We start from the raw sequence: 17,073 nt of genomic DNA, 5'->3' as shown, positions 1-17,073 counted from the left end.
TGTGGTAGATTTTTGTTGTTACATTACTTGTAAGTTTATGAAATAGTTTATAATATAGACTAGTGTTTATAGTATTTTGTATGTATACAAAATAAAAATAATAGATTATAGTATTTATGTAGTATATCCTTGAAATAAATATAAAACAATTCAACATATTGTCACATCGGCAAGAATATCACTGCACAAATACCAGGAAATATTGTAATATTATTATAATACTTAAAGACCAAATCACCCACCCCTCAAAGGAAGTAACAGTATGGTTTGGCAGAACTGTCAAAATAGACAAACAATCTAATCTGAGCAAAAGACCTAAATGTATTAATGAGGCTTTTAATGTAAACTCAGTCTTATGGACTTGACTGCTGATCTTTGCCAGCCTGCCACTCTGAGCTAAATTTTAACAGCATTTAAAAGGCAAATAAATAAATACTAAATTTCAGCAACAACGATCAGGCTGCACATTTTCCTCAGTATAGCACCACTGGCGTATTCGAAACTGTTTTGCTGCATAAGCTTCACTCTACTACTGTTATGATAAACCCTGTCATGGGGCGGCACGGTGGCGCAGTGGGTAGCACTTTCGCCTCACAGCAAGACGGCCTGGGTTCGATTCCCGGCTGGGGCGACCCGGGTCTTTCTGTGCGGAGTTTGTGCGCTCTCCCCGTGTCTGCGTGGGTTTCCTCCGGGTTCTCCGGTTTCCCCCCACAGTCCAAAGACGGCGCGTTCAGGCTAATTGGAACTTGGTTGAAATTGCCCCTTAGGTGTGAGTGTGTGAGTCACTGCCCCTTAGGTGTACTGTTACCGACCTACGAGTCCTCTTCTGAGGACGAGATCATAGAACCTTGTGTATAAACGTTACCTATCCTGCCACGAAATAGCTGACGAAGCTGATGTGGCGTTAAACTCGACTAACCTAACCTAACCTAACCATAAACCCTGTCATCCTGCCAGTCAGCTCTACAGGATCCATCCATGCACTGCGCACTTCAATAAACCAGCAACGCCAAAAAAAGCAGAAGTACACAAACTACAAGTACAGCAGCCAACAGCACTTTCATAAAAATAAGCCAACAGCATAGCTAACACCCTGCTCTTATAACTCCTCTGATATACGTCCAAGTCTGGCACTATAAACACATCACAGCAAATAAACATGGGGTTATTTATTTATTTTACGTCCCTGTGTTTATAAATAGTTATCTAAAGACTCACTGGAATAACAAGACAAATAAAAGAATCAGCTTTGTACTGCCTTCACTTTTATCAGGATTTGAATATAATCACATTGAGTTCACATCATCTACAAACATTAAGGATGAAAAGAGAATCTGTTCCAAGCCGAGACAAATCTATAAACTGCAGCCACTGCTAGGACCAACAATAACTCCAGCAGGAACTCCTGATTGCACATCAATACCACCCTGAAAAAGTGAGTTAAACCTCTATATCCACTCCAGCAGTGCGAGGCGGGCACAGCGTTTAACAATCCAACCAGAGGGAAAAGCTCCTAAACAGAGCTTGTCTTTGTCAATCAGCACAGTCGTGTGTGGTGCCTCATGGGAAAAGAACTTGAAAGCTCATTGGCCCACAGAGCCAGATCCAGAGTCTCGGAGAGACACAGAGTCTACTTAGACAGGAAGTGACCATTTGAAGATACAAAATAACTGACTGCATATTAGAAATGCACAATATGTTGTATCAGTATCGTCATTACAAAGTGATAAAGTGCAACTGTCACATTACAAGAAACGCAATGTCAGATAATGCAAATGTTATCTAGCATATTTTTCACACTATAAGGCACACCAGATTATAAGGCGCAACATAAGTCACATTAGCAGCAGCAATAGCCAGCCCAGGTTAGCAGGGTTAGCCAGCCCCGGTTAGCAGCGCTAGTCAGCCCCGGGTAGCAGCGCTAGCCAGCCCCAGTTTGCAGCGCTAGCCAGCCCCGGTTAACAGTGCTAGCCAGCCCCGGTTACCAGCGCTAGCCAGCCCCTGTTAACAGCGCTAGCCAGCCCTGGTTAACAGTGCTAGCCAGCCCCGGTTACCAGCGCTAGCCAGCCCCGGTTAACAGCGCTAGCCAGCCCCGGTTAACAGCGCTAGCCAGCTCCGGTTAACAGTGCTAGCCAGCCCCGGTTAGCAGTGCTAGCCAGCCCCGGTTAACAGTGCTAGCCAGCCCCGGTTAACAGTGCTAGACCGCCCCAGTTAACAGTGCTAGCCAGCCCCGGGTTAACAGCGCTTGCCAGCCCCGGTTAGCAGCGCTAGCCAGCCCCGGTTAACAGCGCTAGCCAGCCCCGGTTAACAGCGCTAGCCAGCCCCGGTTACCAGCGCTAGCCAGCCCCGGTTAACAGCGCTAGCCAGCCCCGGTTACCAGCGCTAGCCAGCCCCGGTTAACAGCGCTAGCCAGCCCCGGTTAACAGCGCTAGCCAGCTCCGGTTAACAGTGCTAGCCAGCCCCGGTTGGCAGTGCTAGCCAGCCCCGGTTAACAGTGCTAGACCGCCCCAGTTAACAGTGCTAGCCAGCCCCGGGTTAACAGCGCTTGCCAGCCCCGGTTAGCAGCGCTACCCAGCCGTGATTCGCAGTGCTACCCAGCTAAGGTTAGCAGTGCTAACTCCCTATACTCTGTAATTTATAAGAGTAGCTTCCATGCTCCTTACAACCTAATGGGTAAAATTCATACATAAGTTACACTGATGATTTTTGGGAAAATTAAGGATTTTAAGTGCACCTAACTCCTACTGCTACATCCTTATTGATAAAAAATTAAAAACTGCACTTTTGTCTATTTTCATGCCAGGAAAGGAAAAGCATTAGTTAGCTCTGGATAGGTTAATCAGAGTTACCAGCCTCAGAAACTGCAAGTTACCAGGTTAGACTGGTAAAAAGCCCCCAGTGGTAACCTGTGAAGCAGCAATACTTTTGGGGTGAGTTGGAGAATTAGGAATAAGGTGGGGTGGTGGTCATTCTGACCTCTCAAGCACTTTTGTCACTGAATACACTCAAATCCTTACAGAAATGCTCAAAAATCTAATATAAATCATTCTTTCCTGGACAGTAGAGGCAGCTACTCCAACAAAAGCAAGAGTAACTCGTTTTTACTACCCTTGATTTGGCAGGCGTTCCAATGAGAGGTGTTCCAATAATTTTGCCAACACACCGTACATGTATATATCTTATGCAGAAGGATTCAACAGCAGTAGTGTGTGCACTGCACATGTGCAAGGGTCTGGGGTTGGTTGCATAAACAACTACAGCCAATCAGAAAGGACCTGATGGATTCTTATTAGATGTGCCCAGCTTAGAGTATGACAGATTACAGGCATTATCTTTCTAAGCCACCCACAGCACGTTTGTTAAACTGTGAGTTTGAAGACTGCAGTATATGAAATCTCTGACATATTGAAATGTTGTTGTGAAATTAGAGACACGGACAGATCATCTGCTCAGCTGAAATGTCAGCCAGACCCAGAAAAATGAATGGACATTCAGAGTTCAGATAAATGATACTTGTGCAAATGTCTCAAAGATATGGGTTTGACATATAGGCCTGTAGGCTTAGCTTCAGACACTCAACCCCCAGATAAACACAGAGCCTGAGACTTACACAGCTGCTTCTTTCTGTCAGGCATTTTTTATACGTTAATGTATTTTTCGCACTATAAGGTGCAGTGTTTTATAAGGCGCACTATCAATAAACGTCTATTTTCTAGTCCATTTTTACACATAAGGCACACTGGATTATAAGGGATAATGCAACACTAGTAAGAAACAGGGGTGTCACCATGTTTTCCCTATAATTTAGAAGCTCTCGCTGCTGGGTAGCAAGACCTGTAAAGCTAAGCTAATTAAAGGTGTCATTCCATAATTTTTTCCATTCATTTTTAAATGTCTAGCTGTGGTCTCTAGAGCTGCTTGAGATCTAGTGTGAAGTTTCCACAATCAGTGATGGTTTGGAGAGACATGTCATCTGCTGGTTTTGGTCCACTGTGTTATATCAAGTCTAAAGTCAGTGCAATGCAATAATTTTTCAATGATATTCTAATCTTTATGGAGATGTGTATTTCATTTTCCAGCAAGACTTGGCACACTGCCCACACTGACTAAAGTACCAAATGGTCTTATATAATATTTAAAATTTCTGGAAGCCAACAATAAAAGAAAAAAAAACACTTAAAATTGATCACTCTGTGTGTAATACATCTATACAATATGAAGTTTACATTTTAAACTGAATTATTAACTTTTCAGTGATATTCTAATTGTCTAAGATGCAATAGTATATTGATATAAACAATATCGTCTGATCTTGTATGACAACACAGCAAACACACTGAATCCACTTGGAACAGCATAGTAACATTTTGCAACTGCTTATATTATATTACATTTAGCTTAGAAATGACCCAGAAACCCTTTAGCAGCTACTTATCACCACAGTTCCCACCTGAAGGGGATTCCTTCATGCTTAAGCTGCACAAAAGGAAATTACATTTTTAGTGATACCTGCATTTTTACTCTAACCTCCTTTCATTTGAAGCTCCTGTGCTCAGTAAGTTCCAAGAACATGAAGACATTAATGAAAGCCCAGCCCCAGGTTCAGTCAGAATTTAGCACCTATGAGACCTCGAGGTTCATAAATAAAAGATGTAATAGCTCACTAATCCTTCCAGCCTCTCTGAGGTCCAGCTCTTTCTAAAGAACCATCCATACGCATGGCAGGGAACAAATGTTCTCTTGAAGGATACACGTGTAATGGTTGGGTAGGTTTGTGTCAGAAAGGACAGACTGTGCTGTCGGTATCTCTGATATAGCCTATATGTCAAAGCCATATCTTTGAGACATTTGCACAGGTGTGGTCTATCTGAACTCTGCATGTTTATTCATTCTCCTTTGTCTGAGTGACATTTCAGCCCAGAGGATGGTCTGTCCCTGTCTCTAAAGGTAAGCCCTATATTAAAAACTTTTCTCTATGTCAGGGAACTCTTGCAACACACTTTTTAAGAGCACAGATGACTGAACAAACATGACTGAGGTTACTCTATATGTCCACTTCACATGCTATTCATTTAAATAGAAAGTGTAGTGCATGTTGGGTTGTGACTGAGTTAGAGTCGTCTCTCCTTATACATTTTAACTTTGTGGAAATGAGGCCACCACACTGTGACAGAGAACCGGTTTGTACATCAGAAGGAACCCATGGGTGGATCCAGAAAGCCTGGTGCTTTCTTCAACAGGTTTGAATCCATAAGTGAGTAATGGTGCTTTCACAGCTGAATTTTTTATTCTGGACTTTAGGTGATTTCAGTTTGGACCGAACAAAAAAATAACAGGTGTACAAGATACTGTAAACCACAGTCTGGACCAAAGGAAAAAACTTTAGATCAACCAAAAGAGGTGTCTTGTTCTGGATCAACTGAACCATGCCCAGGTATGTCTGCAGTAGAAAAACACTTTTTTGGATGGTTTTGATTTTTGGACTAATTTTAAGAAGCTAAGGCAGGCTTTAACCTTAAAAAATACAGGGAAAACAGCGATATGGATGAAAACGTGAATCCTATATCTACTGTAACTGTAGATTATCCCTTATTTATAAAAGGAATCTAAAGGTATACTCATTCTGCAGTAGGGCTGCAACTAATGACTATTTTTGTAGTCGACTAATCTGACGATTATTTGTTTGATTAGTCGATTAGTTGCGATTTTTTTTTTCATGCCCTCCATTTGTATTTCCTACTGGTGAGGACAGTTTTGCAGTACATTTTGATAGTTTGACGTACCTATATTAAACTAAAAAAATACAAAGCATATCATAGGAAACATTCACACAGGCTGGCTGTTATTTTCAGGAGATTCTAGGATACTTGTATGTATTTTTTTATTGTTTGTCTTTAAGAAAAGAAAGTTTTTTTTGTTACTACAGTAACAAAACTTTTTGTAGTTACTATAACATGTAACTTAATTTTAATGGATTGGACAGAGTACAGTATCTCCCCAACACTTATCCAGCTAACGTTAGTTTATCTAATGTTATTAATGTTAATGAAGGAGTGAATCCTGTTTAAACTCTCCTCAGCAGCTCTCTGCAGTAATTTAACTCACCACGGGTAATATAGAAATCAGTATTTAAACTGTACAGAACTTTTAAAGACTGACTGTAGTGTATTTTTGTTGAGTTAAATGTGTTTGTTTCTGTTTAATGGACACAGCGCTGATATTACATACGCGCGTCTCGACCTCTCTCTCTCTCTCTACATCACACTTTAATGATGCGTTGACAACGAAATTCCGCGTCGACTATTTTTTATAGCCGATGTTGTCGATTACGCCGACTAATCGCTGCAGCCCTATTCTGCAGGTTGCATGTGGTGGCGTTTGGAGCAGGCATACTCAGAAGCGTCAAGATATGCATAATTCTGCACAACACCTGGAAAGGCATCTCATTGAACTGACAACATTCTACAAACTAATCAATGCAAAGTATAAAGAGATGCATCCTACATAGCTGATGGTGACAGGACATAATAAAGTTCTTTAGTCCACTCACTGAAACCAAATCTATACAATGTAAAGAACACACAGCCCTTGGTTCAGCCTTGTATGGACCTTCAGATATCAAAACATCCTTAAATAATAACGACTTATCAACACAGCTAAGTGGCTGCTACGGTATCCCAGCTAGCTGCTATGAAGTTGCTTGTGTTTGCTAAATGGACGATACACTGTTTACAATCGTATATTAGCCAACTATTGATTACATAACTCATGTAGAACCCATGCATTCATTTAATAAGCTGTAATAAAGCCTGAAACCCACAATCAGATCAAACAATCGGAGTTGGAGTGGTTTTGATATCTTAAAAAAACCTGTGGACAAGATATGAGGGGAAAATACCCCAAAAATGACTAATACCAATAATAAGAATAAAATAAATTGAATAACACATGCTTTGTAATGCACAAAATAATGGTGTTGGGTGAAGGGTGCGTTTGTACTGCCAGGATGCACCACTTACGACATTGTTATTCTTTCAAGGCCAATTTCATGCTTTTATTATTTTGCCATGCTTGCGCAATACTATAAAAAATAATTATGCTCAACAAACAAAATAAACAAGAAAACAAACAAAAAAGCTTAAGCCTCTTCTCTTTTACAATGTATACAAATGTACATGTCCAACACATTATTATAAAAGTGAGAGCTTATTCAAAAGCCAGAAATAAATATAATAGGTGTGAAGCTTTTAATATTCAACACACACACACACACACACACACACATCTCCCATTCAACTATGAACCATGCTTCATTGATTACCTTATCAGTGGAATGTCAAAGGAGAAAAGCTGGTCCATTTCTATTCCTTTGCTTTGGACATGAAAACGAGAGAAAGAGACAGAGAGAGAGAAAGAAGGAATAGAGGGCAGTGTATTCACCTTACATAAGCCACCTGGAAATGCCCAATGACAGCTTTCTTACACATACATTTATAAAACAAACAAAACAGAAAGCATTACACCCACACGTGTGACAAAAACAAAAGCTAATGGATTTTTCAGAGCTCTTTTCTGTCACATTTTCGAGACCTGTTTGATCCACAGTGGTACTTGTCGGTTGCATCCGAATTACGGTTTCAATGCGACCGGCCTACGTGCAATTACAGCCTCAGCCAGGATCTTTTCGAGAGAACATTTGTTTAGCTGTTGCAACATTTCATAATGTTTCACACAGCGGATACGACTATATAAAAACACATCCCAGATTGGGTTAACAGAAACAAAAGCACATGCCAGGCAGCCCGGAAGCAATAGGGCTCGATTGGACACAATCTTCACTGGTGGTGCTGAGGGAATGCTGCCTTTTTCTGCTGCTGGATTGTTTTGGGGCTTGCTCAGTGATGCTGGGGTTGAATTAAATGGTGTCACTGCAAGGCATATAACAATGGTGTGGGCAATATGGCATTTATACATCCTGTATAATATTCCATATAATATAACCGAAAAATACTGTGGGAAATTCCACAATACACAAAACACTATAGGGGAATGACAATATACCAATAACACGATATATCGCATAATTTTGTTCGTATCGTGCTAAAGTTACTGCTTCGTTACTCCGTGTGGTGGTGCTATAATCAAATGAATAGGGTAAACCTGCAGTGCAGAATATAGGTTGTTAAATTGTGTGAAACTGAAACAAATAAATCCATATTTCCTGGTATTTGTTTATTTAGGAGAATGTTATCCTCTTTAGTAACACAGAGGCACTAGTATCATAGAGAATAGTCTTTAGACGTACGGAGTATTGCAGAATCATAGCACACTCGAGTGCAACATGTAACATCATATGTTAAGATGCCTTGTGAATCTCACCCCTAAAATACTACAAGAAGTTTAAGCCTAGTTTTGAACTACAGGGCATTTTAAATCAAGATTTTCCATTGAAATTAAAATAAAGTCTACGGTTAGGTTTAATCCATGTGTGAGAAACTATAAAGCAGGCAGTTTCCCAAACAAGAATTAAGCCAGTTTAAGTTTTGAACTACACTTATTTCAATGGAAATTATGAAATTAAAGATAACAGTAACAATTAAATCCTCAAGCGAACCAATCCCAACAACATATGGCCCGTCCACATGCATTCAAAATGTTTTGAAAAATTAAGGTTGTTGTAGTAGAATGAATGAATGAATTAATTAATGTAATTACACCCACATAGCACCATTCAAAAAATCCACAGACACTTTACAATTAACAGCATTCAACTATCACACACTGGTGAGAAGCACCAGCCAATAGTGCACAGCTTACTCTTAACTGGAAATGACCATCCACCTGGAGGACCCCACAACGAAGTGTCAGTACATATCTGAACATACACAGACATACATACACACAAACACACACTCACACACCAGGGTTTGTTGTCTATGTGAGTAAATCAGAGTTTTCAGTGGAAACCCATGCAGACCCTGGGAGAACATGGAAACTCCACCCAGATAGTGACTTTAACCCAAGGCCTTAGAAATAAACATGCTAACCACAAAGCCATCATCCCATCCCACCCAAACTGTCACATTTCTGTCTGTGCTTTGGCCTCTCATCCACATAAAATCCACATCTATTTTGGAGCCTTACATAAAACTGTCATTGCAACACAAGACAACACACATATTTTTGTCTGAATCTCAAATACTTACTCCATTTGTTTTAAAGTTTTAGTAAAGGAACTATGCAAACTCAAAATATACTTAAATGGGTCTCTAGTTAATGGGTTAAGTGTTCTTTGGACTGGCGAAAACCCTTTTGCAGATGATTCTATGTATAACCATTTAAAATAGCTTACTGCTCTGCCAAAAAACAAAGAAAACCCTATTTTGTTTTGAGCATTAATATTTAATTTCTCTTCATATGGGCAATTCCTGCCCTAGAGCGCCACAATCCTTTCTCTCAACCCTAGGCTGAGTTTAAAACACACATTTTCATAACTGGAAATGGTCAACACCGCAGTTTTAAGGTTATCCAACCACACTGGAAAAAAACAGTTTTGGGAGAAGGGCTGGGAGACACCAAAGCGAGACGAAACCTTAAAATGAAACTAACGGATCAAGGAGACCCAGGATGATGATATAGCCTATGGCAGGTGCTTTCGGATATGTGGCAAACCCACACTGTAATAAATATTTCAAACAAGGTTTGATGCAGACCTTAACAGCAGGGCATCTCGAGATGAGCTTTTAAAGCTTGGCATGCGCATGAGAACATTTTAATGAGAAGGGAATACAAAGCAGATATGTAATGTACACTCAGGGCTAATGGAGCCAAACATTCTAAATCTTTTATGTAAAAAATAAAATACTTAATCATAGTCATTGGGATGTCCTCTACACAGGGAGTTTCTTTTTCCAAACTTAGAAGACACTAAATTTCACATGCCAAAACCTAGAGGGATGAAATCTCCTTATCTAGAACTGACAGTGTATATGACAGTGCAAAAAAGTGTAATTAGATATATTTAGTAGAGGATTAATCTGAGCATGACTTATCATTAAACACTACTGAATCTCTAATAAGCAGCAAAACCTTTAGAGACACATAGCGTTCCCTATCTAGACTATTATAGGGAACAGAATAATCAAACATTTGGAGAAATCTGAGGGAAAATCCTAAATTTTTTAATATAAAAATATTATATACATATAAAGTATATCTATACCTCAGTTTCTGAATCAGTAATCATCTCTAATATTGCTATTTATAGGTATATGTTTGAGTAAAATAAACATTGTTGCTTTATTCTATATACTACGGACATTTCTGCCAAATTCCAAATTAAATTATTGTCATTTAGAGCATTTATTTTCAGAAAATTGAGAAATGGCTGAAATAAAAAAAAAAAGATGTAGAGCTTTCAGACCTCAAATAGGGCAAAGATAAATTAATATTCATAAAATTTTAAGAGTTCAGAAATCAATATTTGGCAAAATAACCCTTTTAATCACAGTTTTCAGGCATCTTGGCATGTTCTCCTCCACCAGTCTTACACACTGCTTTTAGATAACTTGATGCCACTCCTGGTGCAAAAACATTTCTGCAGTATTGTTTAGCCCTAATATCAGACACTACATTATATTGTTTTTAGGGATGCACTAATGTGGGAATTCTGGGCTGAGTCCGATATCCTATACTCTGCTGATGATGATTCACATACAAATCTCTAACTTACATAAAGACTAGAGACCCTGGTATACCTTTCTAACTTTAAAACCGAATACAAATTTGCTTAAATTAATTCATTTTAGGGTGTTTTAACAACAGCACTATTTGTTCTGGTTTTGTTCTGGACTCTAAAACAACTGGACAGAGACCTGCTAGAGAAGTTGGTCTTGGTCCGGTCCTAAACGAAGTCTGGAGTGGTTTACTTATGCTGAGATTGTGATCTGGTTTTGAGATGATTCAGCTATTTAATATACTCATTTTATTTGAGCTAAACTGCTGATAAAGCTCAGTTTAATCTTGTATATTAGCCAGATAACACTTATAACCACATCTATGAACAAACTCTGACTCTGCTCCATGCTGTTTACATGTGCAGTGTGTGCTGCGTTCACTGCTCGCAACTGTGCAACTCCGTTTACTACTTGTACATCTGCTCTGCACATCACATAAAAATCACTGTGCCAAAAGTCACGGGATATCAGTATGTAACCTGATCATGAAATGTTACCTCAGGGAGCAGCTTGGGAAAGCTCACAGTTATATGAGTTGTGAGGAGTTTTCTTGTGGGTTAGGTTGAACACAGCGAGGTCTGTGCATGCGGCATTTTCTTTCTGAATTTGTTTGAGCATTTAGCATTCCTTGATCCACTGAACTAATGAAGCTTAAAACAGTGTACTAAACTGGGAATGTAAGAAAGAGTCACAGTTTTGGTCACTTTAACCTTTCCAGATTTTAAACTCTATTTTGTTTATTACCTTTAAATTTGCCTATTTTTTAATAAATATTTTATTTTTTAAGTGTATTATACTATTATTTTTACACCAAAGGTCAGATTTGCCTATCCTCTGTTGTGTTCAAATTTACCAGCACAGCCTCTATTACTGTCATATAGTTATACACTGGGTGACTCATATTGGGTTCCCCAGTGGCACAGCTGTCTAATGATTCCACTATCGTCAGGAGACAGCTGGGAGTTTCAGTCCTAGTGTTACCATAAATAATCAGTAATAACTGGTGCATCATTTGTGATGTGTTTGTCAGTATTGCTAAAACTGCAGGTTTGCAGTATTGCCCTATATATCAATCAATCAGTAGACTGTAATTTTAATAACAGCCTATCTATCTAAGCCATCAAGGAGACAAAATTGGCCTGACTGGCAGATAGATCAGCAATGCATTTACCTCAATTCTGACAGGAGAACTAATGATTAGTGTTCCCCTCCAAGCATGTTCAGCTGCATTAGCACTTTGGACACTATTCTACACCCTGCACAAGGCGTGTTGCGATGCTCATTGCTATCTTACACTCTGCAAACAGTTTATTAGCAAAGGAGATTATAAAAGTGAGGTGTGTTCAGGTAAATTTCTGGCGCATTGTTAACTTGGCAACGGAAAACACAGGTGCACCACTGACTGATTAGAACCTTGACCACGGTCAGCCGTTAGACGTTAAATTCTACAAAATAAAATAACATTACTGTTCCCATAAATTAACTGCTCACATACCTTCATAGTGTGAAAAAGCAAATCTATTCCCTTTCCTGAGAAGTGCAGAAACGCTGTGATGCTAAAATAGCAATCCGCCAAAGTCGGGCCTTTTATGTGATCCAGCTTGATGGCAACATGTGATAGCAGAGCCCTAGCTACCTGCCCTTTGCTAAGGTGAATAGGGAAAAAGAAGTATTGGGCAGAAGAGGAAGAGTTTGCTGCATGTGCCTTTGCACATTATGTTAAATCATATACTATTGTCATTAAGCACAACTGTGAAAAAAATGGACGGGGAGGCTATATTTTTTCTATTATGATGGTAAATAAACACATATTTATCAGGATCTAATGGCCTTCTCAAGCTCTGGTGATACAAAAGGTCATGATGTCAGGTAGAGAAAAGAATCAAATAGAGATCAAATACATGAAACACATGACATGAGAATGAAGGCCATATTTGAACATACAGTAACAGCATGTTTTATCAATATAAAACAAAGAAGAGACAAAGAACTGTCCACTACGTCCACTTTCCCTGATTTCTAAGATAATACAGACTACAAAGGTCGATCTGACATTCAGCCAACTTTACCATTCACACCTCTTCACCCTCCTCTGATCTGCGCCGAGATCAGGCGAGTACAGGAGACCCGCCTTTGATCAGGCTGCATGTAAACAGCTGCACGTCAGCCTGCAGAATCTAAACCTCCCTGACAGCCATGTGCTCCTTTCAGCAAGCGATAGTGTTCTTCTTTTGTGTTGCTAGGATACAAAACTTTTCACATGTATTGCCACGGACAGGATGTTTACGCCATGCTGACACACACACACGCTGCACCTGTCCCCACCCCCTGCATCCTAAAATACTGAGGATGCACAAAATTCAGAGGATGAATGAAAATCCGAATGCAGAAGCAGCGTACTGAGACAGGAGGCAGGATAAAGGAAGATTGAGATTAATAGGACACTAGAGGAGGCAAACAGTCCCAACTCATGCTATGATGCATTTCAGCCAAGCCTGTCAAACTCGTTCTAGCGCAGCATGAAAATTCTTACTTACAGTTACCAGCGTGAGCCGTAAACCCAGCTTTCAGGCTTCCACACTGCCTTCAGGTACCCTAGGGTGGAGCTCAACTGTCAGTTTCAGAAAACAAGCACAGGTAGGTTTTGACTGCAGGAATGGGAGCAGATAACATAATTGGAAAAAGATGTGAATTAACTGAACTGGTGAGCTGGTAAAATATTAGTCATGATGTTGAGAGACAAAAATTCTATATCAGGATGTCTACTTTAAACTTTAACTGGATCATAAAATAGTTATGATAGCCGATGTTAGGCCTGTCACAGTAACTCTATTCTCTACTCTAAATATATTGTTTCAGCAAAAATGGTGATAGTCATTTAAAAAGTCTTTTACACCACTAATATATATATATATATATATATATATATATATATATATATATATATATATATATATATATATATATATATATATATATATATAAATAAATATATGCATATGTACATTTAGAAATAATATAGATAATATATTGTTTTAATAGACATAAACTTGTGGGTTTAATAATAAAGAATTATTCTCTTTTTTATCTTATTGGATAATAACGTAAAAAAGCAATAAATCCTTATAAAAAGCAATGCACTTTTCATAGTTACGAAAAATCAGAAACTGGAACTGGATTCTAAAACTTTTTTCAACAAATAAGGAAATTAAACTAATTTAAGCACTGTTTTCAATTAATATCAACGCAGAAGGCCAATCACATTAATGTGTGATTGGCATTAACCTGAAAACTCTATTTTTAGAATGGATGCTGGTTTTGCAGTCACAGATTATACAGAGGGATTATTTTACTCTATAAAGATTTTGTCTAAAAAATTGGTCTGTGTGATAGAGTGCTGGACTCTCAGTGTATATCAGGTTAGTGGTGATGAGTTGTTCCCCATAAGGCACGTCGTACGCGGAGTCAAACATAGGGCACACAAAGTCAGATACAGTCAGATTCCCGGGCTGAAAAACGGTTCTGGTTTGCTTCGTGTTTGACAGAAGGTACAGATATTGTGTGTGTTTGTGTGTGTGTGTGTGAGAGAGAGACCTGGAAATGCAACTGGCCAGAAAGAAATGGGTCATCAGAAAACTGGAGGAGGCCTAAGGGAAGGAAAGGAATGGTCAGATCAAGGATGCAAAAAGGATTTTGAGAGAGACAGAAGAGAAATGGAAGGAAGTAAAGAAGTTGGAAATATGATTAAGATGTTCAAGAAGCTTGAGAGAGAGAAGAGAGAGAGAAAGGTACCCCTGAAAATGTTCAGGATTTTTTTCTTTATAAATCATTGGTTGTTTGGATCAATAATTTCAGTTAAATAGATCATTTAGCAGATGAACACAGTGATATTTGAGAAGTAAAATGAAGTTTATAGAATTTACAGAAAGTGTGCAATAATTCTTTAAACTAAACTAGGCAGGTGCATGATTTTGGCCACCCCAACAGAAAAATTACTTCAATATTTAGTAAATCCTCCTTTTGCAGAAAAACAGCTTCTAAACACATCATATAGCTTCCAATGAGATTCTGACTTCTGGTTGAAGATATTTTGGATCATTCTTCTTTATAAAACATCTTTAGTTCAGTCAGGTTTGATAGTTTCTGAGCAAGAACAGCCCGCTTTAAATCACACCACAGATTTTTAAAAATATTCAGGTCTGGGGACTGAGACGATCAATCCAGAACGTTGTACTTGTTCCTCTGCATGAATGCTTTAGTAGATTATGAGCAGTGTTTATGGTCATAACCTTGTTAAAGTATCCAGCGACCATCATCTTTAGCAAGATTTCCAGTACCTGCACTGGATTTTACTGTGGGTAGAAAGTGTTTGTCTTGGAATGCTGTGTTCTTTTTCACCATGCATATCAATCTCCAAATAACTCAATTTTAGTTTCATCAGTCCAAAGCAGCTTATTTCAAAATGAATCTGGCTTGTCCAAATGTGCTTTAGCATTTTTCTTTAGCATACCTCAGTCTTAACTCTTGGATTCACCTGTGTATGTAGGTCATGGGTCAGTGAGCTTACCAAACAAATTTTAGAGCTAAAAGTATTCAAATCAATAAAACGACAAGGGGGCCCAAATATATGCACCTGACTAATGTTGCACACTTTCTGTAAATCCTATAAACTTTATTTCAGTTCTCAAATATCACTGTGTTTGTCTGCTGCATGATATATTGAACTGAAATTACTGATCTGAACAACCACTGATTTATAAAGAAAAATCATGAAGAGGTGCTCAAACTTTTTTAATACCAGTGTAGACAGACAGAGAGAGGGAGAGACAGAGAGATTGAGAAACAGTGAGACAGAGAATGTGAGAGAGAAACACACGAAGAGAGTGTTAGTAAGAGACAGAGAGACACACAAAAAGAGAGACAGACAGAGAGAGGGAGGCAAAGAGAGAGAAAGACAGACAGAGGGGGGGGGGGGGGGCTGGCCTCTCTTTAATGCATTTAGCTAAATTATAAAGTTGATTGATAGGTATCTAATGGTTGATAAGAAGAAGGGGGCGATGTTCTTGAGATGATTAAATTTCAGTCCTCTATTCTAGTGTTCATAAACTGAAGACCACCTGTACCTTCCCTTACCTGACCATTCATTCTCTACAACAACACACTTCCACACAAAACAACACACACACACACACACACGCATACTTTACACACTAACCGAACTTCACACACTCATTAACTGCGCTAAATACTGACTTAGCTACTTACTTAACTACTTACTTATGTACTTATTTATTTACTTACTTAGCTAGTTAGCTACATTGCTAACCCCGGGGCGGATGGGCAGGTTCACGCGGTTCTCAGGAGGAAGAGCTCGGAGTTCAGACTGAGGTTACAGTGCTCCGCCGCTTCTGCTGCTGCTGCTGAGTTTATATCAGGGTATCCTGTATATAAATAGGTTATATAACCTATATCATTAAATATAAAGCTAAATGTACTGCTTTCTAAACGGTAAACTGACCCGCCCCGCAGCTCCACTAACTTCCAGCCCGTTACTAGGCACCGCCGTGCCGCCGCAGCGCTGTCAACGGGACGTAAACACTACCGAGCATTATGGGAACCTGGAGGACAGCACGTGGTGCGTGTTGCTGTGTGTTACTTTATTAACCCACCCGTATTCAGGAGAAGTCCCGCCTCCCTGTGACAGGATTGGCTAAGAGATGTCTCAAAACTCGCGCTGGAATTGGCTAATCGCTAAATCTCGTAAGAAGTCCGCCTATTAGGACTCGTTTTGACCGAAAACTGGTGGGGAGAGGAGCAAAAAACGCTGTATAGCGACATCTACAGGCACCGAAAACAAGCGCACTCACTCTATTATTTCAGCTCCGGTAATTTATAGTAATAATAATATAGATTATATTATTAAAGATTACTTTAAATATGAATACCATGTAAGTACTGTACTTAAAATACTATATACTATATAGTACTTACTATATAATACTATATATAAATAAATATATATAAATATATATATACGTATATATATATATATATATATATATATATATATATATATATATATATATATATATATATATATATATATATATATAAATAGTACCACTTATTTGCCCACAGTAAGAAAAATACATGAAATTACCTGCTGAATTTATTTGATTAAATCTTGTAAATACCATGTAAGTACTGTAATCTATATACTATATAGTACTTACTATATAATACTATATATAAATATAATATATATATATATATATATATATATATATATATATATATATATATATATATATATATATATATATATATATATATAGAA

General features: G+C 38.6%; 1 protein-coding gene across 4 annotated transcripts in view; it reads right to left on the bottom strand.

The window, feature by feature from the left end:
* The window catches only part of enox2 (ecto-NOX disulfide-thiol exchanger 2), a 381,399-nt gene extending 365,054 nt beyond the window's left edge, over positions 1–16,345 (bottom strand). Inside the window, exons 1-3 of one of the 4 annotated variants that reach the window (XM_049474866.1) lie at positions 16,038–16,331; positions 14,331–14,383; positions 13,274–13,347 (exon numbers count right to left, since the gene is read on the bottom strand). The gene's annotated coding sequence lies outside the window, so the exon portion shown is untranslated. Of the gene's footprint in view, positions 1–13,273; positions 13,348–14,330; positions 14,384–16,037 lie in introns of all 4 variants that reach the window. The other 3 variants (XM_049474865.1, XM_049474867.1, XM_049474868.1) reach the window with 3 other exon arrangements.
* Positions 16,346–17,073: the final 728 nt, after the last annotated feature.

This window comes from Astyanax mexicanus, chromosome 2 (assembly GCF_023375975.1).
Source record: "Astyanax mexicanus isolate ESR-SI-001 chromosome 2, AstMex3_surface, whole genome shotgun sequence".
Taxonomy (NCBI): domain Eukaryota; kingdom Metazoa; phylum Chordata; class Actinopteri; order Characiformes; family Acestrorhamphidae; genus Astyanax; species Astyanax mexicanus.
The sequence above is the reverse complement of the archived record's forward strand: the minus strand, read 5'-3'. Positions and strand labels throughout refer to the sequence as shown.